General features: G+C 42.5%; 1 protein-coding gene and 1 long non-coding RNA gene across 3 annotated transcripts in view; one reads left to right on the top strand and one right to left on the bottom strand.

The window, feature by feature from the left end:
• pknox2 (pbx/knotted 1 homeobox 2) overlaps positions 1-5,085 on the bottom strand; it is a 278,934-nt gene that overhangs the window by 99,159 nt on the left and 174,690 nt on the right. The gene's annotated exons all lie outside the window — the stretch shown is intronic.
• LOC119617610 overlaps positions 1-5,085 on the top strand; it is a 112,905-nt gene that overhangs the window by 4,146 nt on the left and 103,674 nt on the right. The gene's annotated exons all lie outside the window — the stretch shown is intronic.

The raw sequence follows: 5,085 nt of genomic DNA, 5'->3' as shown, positions 1-5,085 counted from the left end.
TGCTGATTCGTCCAGGTGAGGGGTTCTCCCCGTTAGTCGTCTCATGGGATCTGCGGTGTGATACTTTTGTTTCGGCTTGGCGCCCTGAGCGATCCAGGGCGAGCTGCTTGGTGCGGGGTGTACGACCTCCCCGCTGATTTGAGGAAGAGTTGTTTCATTTCCACAGGTAGCGTTGATCTCAAAGTTCACCTCCAGCCGTTGAATCTTTATTTCTAAAAACTGAAGTCTTTGTAGAATACTGCTGATGTCCTTGGGATCGAACGGGGGCATTTTGCCCTAGTTCAACTTGGAGGTGAAGAAAAGTAAGGTAAAAATAAAAGTGAGAAAATCTCCCAGTCCTTAGGTTTGGAGTAATCCAGTAATGATGTCGATAATGTAAATATAATTATAAAAATTGTGACTTTAAAAATAATTCACAGGCAAAGTTATCAGTTATCAGTAAGGACGAGAGCGAGCAGGACAAGCTGTTCCTCCTTCAGCTGCCAGGCTCATTCTATATCTATCAGTCTTCATCCGTGGAGTGGACTCAAATCTGTGTTACAGAGGAACTTTTGGGAATAAAATCCATGCATGGTACAACCACAGGAAAGGAAATCTTTGAGATTTCCAAATGTGTAACTGAAATAAAGCTGCCGTGGATTAACGGCAGATGATGCGCCAGTGATGTGCGGTCAATAAAGTAGACTGGTGGGCAGGGCTCAGGAGAAGATGCTGGAAGAGAACTGTGCAGGTGAGCTAACTGTTTACCACTGCATCATACGTCAGGAATTACTGCTGCACAACTTTACTACCATAAAGATGGAACATGATATGCATACTTGCCAACATTTGGGAATGTCAATGTGGGACAACATGACCTGGCCCCTCCCCCCCCCCCAACCATACACATACATTCACATTTTAAACATTACATTATCTGTGTTTAAGTCTGCCTGCCCAAATATATACAGTTGCATATAAAAGGTTTTTCCAACACAGCTTATATATTCATCAGCTGATCATGTCTTTAAAACATCACTCCCAGAAACACACAAACATCATAGATTCAACAGGATTTTCCTGAATTCCGATCAATTCATTTGAGTTAAACACATATCATAGTTGCTTAAGATCAGGGCTCTCAAGTTTTGATCTTTCTCTCCATCCTCTCAGCTGTTATATTGCAAATACTGATCAGTAAACAGCTGTAACTTGTTATTTATTAGTAATTAGCAGATTTAGCTAACCTGAACATTTCCAGGCCTCCTCTTGATGCTCAGTCAGAACTTCCTGCTGTCTTCAAGCACTTTAAAAAGCTTTCTTTCATGCCTACATCTTTATCTTTCTGCCTCTCCATCTTTAGCTCTCTGTCATCAGATGACAACACGACTCACACGAAAACAATCGCGCTTCCGTGCGTGCTCGAGGGGGCGCGCAGGAGCGCCACTGTGGACACAGAGTGGAGCGGGTCTCCTCTCTGCTGTGAGATTGACAGCTGTCAGTGCTTGGGGAAGTGGGCGGGGCTTACGGTATGCTGCAGAATGAGTGCTTTCTCACATTTAGCTGCCAAAGTCAGTAGATTTGTCGCTAGTCGCTTAAAAAAATTCTAGAGGGATCTGAAAACTTGCTAAATATAGTGTTAAAGTGACAAAAAGGCGGTGTGCGTGTTTTGCGTGAAAAATACAAAGTGTGGCGTGTAAGGGCCAAATGCGGGACTTTTGGCTGTCCCACACAGGGTGATGCGGGACAAGGGACGGGGACTGTCCCACCCAATGCACCTGGAAATGCGGGACTGTCCCGCCCAATGAGGGACGGTTGGCAAGTATGCATCTCAAGCCATCTTGATGCACTAAACCTGCAGATTCAGGGGCTGAGACGCACCATCACAGACATGTGCGCTGCAGTGAGAGCTTTTAAAACTAAACTGTGCCTATGGGACAATCTGATGCTGCACAGAAACTTTGGCCATTTTTCCTGCTGCCAAACTATAAAAACGCAGATCTCTACCACTGTGTTCCCATGCACACAGTTTGCTGAAAACTTAGTGTACTAGGCGCTGAGTTTAGCCGGCAATTTGCCGACTTTGATGTCCAGAAATGTAGCTTTGAACTGCTCAGTAATCCCTTTGCAGTTGATGTGGAAAATGCACCAACCTCCAAATGGAGCTGATTGAACTCCAGTGTAATGACACGCTGAAGTCAAAGTATGATGCTGTGGGTGCTGCAGTTCTAGTTCATTCCTGACACAATGCCTCAGCTCTGCACCCAAGCTCAGGGTTTCCCCCAGAAAAGAGGCTAAGCCCAGTGGTAGGTGGCTGTTCGCCGGCTGTTCACCGGCTGACTGTGATTTAGTAAAAAAAATTATTACAATTGACAGGAAAGTTGAAAATATAGCTATTTATTATTTGATATTGTAAGATATTTTTGCCAAATATTAGCAAAACTACTGTTTTACAAAAAGGCACTTTTGAAATACTTTTTTAAACAAAAATACAATTAAAATAAATACTAATTGTTTGCACCTAATTTAAATCCTAATTTAAGTCACATTTACAAATAAATTAAATGAACATAAATGAAAAAGTGCAAACAAAACACCAACACAGTCTCACTTTCAGGCCAATGAATAACAACAGAGAACTCTGACAAACAGACAGATGCTGTACTGTGCATATCTAATGCTAAACATAATAGCATCATTTTACTGTTAAACAAGGATAATATTTTCACTAAGTACAAAACATGCTTACCATATTCGGTCTTGTTAAGCCACCTGCTGAATTTCAGCTCAACTAACCATTTTTGGTTAAACCCGCTCGATTGATGTTTATTGCTGTGGCTCTGACAACATGCTAACTCCAGGTAGCTGAAGGAGGCTCGGCCTCAGGGCTCATTAGAGTCCTGCAGGGCTCCGCGAACAGCGAGCGGACCTGAGCGCACGGTGGAGGTGTTTATACCTGGTGCTTACGTCGGAGCAGTATTCTCCAAAAAGACGGGGGGCAGTACGCTACGTAACCAGTGGAAATACGGTAAAAAGAGAGCAGATGGTTGAACGGAGCGCAGCGTGCACGGTCCACACCAAGTTATAAAAGGTACACGACGTGACACCACGCAGAACCTTCACGCAGGGGCGGGGATAGAGTGATTGTGTCACTGTTGGCGTGCGCACCCTTGCGCAGTGAGGTACATAAAGTAGCGGTTTTGGGGGAGCGGATGTAAAAAAACGTGTATAAAAAATGACGTATTTATAATAAACAAGTGGAGCGACCCGCCAGGCTTATAATATGCTGGGGGAAACCCTGCAAGCTGCTCAGATGCTTTCCATGTTCTGCAGCACTTATCTATGTGAGCAACTTTTCTCCTCAATGAAGATGACGAAAACATCTCACAGGGCACGTCTCACTGATGAACACCTTCGTTCGATAATGAAGGTTGCCTCAGCTCAAAGCCTGAGCCCCGACACTGATGAACTAGCATCCAAGAAGAGATGCCAGGTATCTGGCTTAGGCACATCAGATTAGATCAGTGTGTAGCAAACTTTTCCTTTGTGCAATTTTTCTTGCTACTCCAAGGCATGGGCTTCAATGGTATTTTATTTTTAAATTTATTAGTCTGTGGACAAAAATCATTTTGATATTTAAATCAAAAGGCTGCAAACAGAAAAGAGGCATACAATTAAAAAAACAACAACAAAAAAAAAATGAATGCCATTGATGTTTTTTTTATTATTATTTGAAATTCGATTTTGCATGTCTGCACAATTAAGATATATAAGCTTTCTCCTACGTTTTTGAAGGAGGTTTTTAATATTGTAGGTTTTTGTGTTTTGACTTTTTTAAACTCTTGCCTTAGTCTAGGAACTGTTCCTACTGCTTTTAAACATATTGTGTTTAGGCCCCCTCTCAAAAAAACCTCATCTTGACCCGTCAACTTTAGAAGGACCTTAGGATCAAATAATGCATTATTGCTGTTTGTCCCTAAGTTTAAGTACAAAGATTGGGGTGACCAGGGGTCTCATTTATAAAAGATTGCATAGGATTCATACTAAAAGTGTGCGTACACCCAAAAGGCAAAAATGGCGCACACAAAAAAAAAATAATTCAGATTTATAAAACCATGCGCACACACACACCAGCAAACAATTTCTATTTATAAATCACACCTGTACCTAAAGATTTGTGCACAAGGTCCCACCTCAGGTTCTGCCATCCACACGCCCACATTCAAACATAAATGGTCGATGCAAAGCACCTCATAAATGTGAAGGTGTATTTAAATAAGCCAGCTTATTAATGTTATTTCGTGGTTACCAATGGCATCACGGAGAAAAGAGTGAAGAAACACAATTTTACCACGGCAGAAATTGATGTGCTGGTAAGTGAGGTGGAGAACAGAAAAAATATCATTTTTGGGAGCCACAGTAGTGGCGTTATAAATGAAAGGAAGTCGTTACCACTATTAGTTTAGTGAGTGGGACAGAGAGGACCATGGCCAAGGTGAAGAAAAAGTGGTCAGACTTTAGGGTGGAGGCAAAAAAGCGACTAAGCAGTCACCGCCAGAGCATGTCAGCCACAGGTGGGGGTAAGGGCGTACCCGAACTGACACCTTTTGAGAGAATGATGACAGGTGTCGTGGCGAAAACTGATGGTCTGCCAAAAACTGATTGGGCGCGCCTTCGCGAGGGTGTGAGCCATATTACAGTTTTTCTCAATAGGGTAAAGGAGATAAAACTGTTAAACCATAAGCTTGGTTTTGTGTTTTTATTTTAGTTTTCCGAGCCTATGTTAGGTCAGTAAATGCAACGCAGCCTTGAAAGTTAGTATTGTGAGATTCTTGGTTCATGTTCTACAAAACCTTTCTGAGACAAGATGGCGCCGGTGTCCATGGCTTGCCGTCTATCTCTGAGATCTTTCTTTTTGTTTGTCTTGTTTTTGATACTTTTTATCACGGATGTTAAGACATTATTGATATATGAACGCCAGTCTCTATTGGAGCTTCGTGTACCTGTCACCAAGCTAGCCTATTTTAATCATAATGGGTTTAGCAACAAGCTTCCTCCTCTACTGGCTGATGTCCCTGTGTACCTGTTCCGTCATCCGCACCTATC

This window comes from Kryptolebias marmoratus, linkage group LG13, assembly GCF_001649575.2.
Source record: "Kryptolebias marmoratus isolate JLee-2015 linkage group LG13, ASM164957v2, whole genome shotgun sequence".
NCBI lineage: Eukaryota > Metazoa > Chordata > Actinopteri > Cyprinodontiformes > Rivulidae > Kryptolebias > Kryptolebias marmoratus.
The sequence above is the reverse complement of the archived record's forward strand: the minus strand, read 5'-3'. Positions and strand labels throughout refer to the sequence as shown.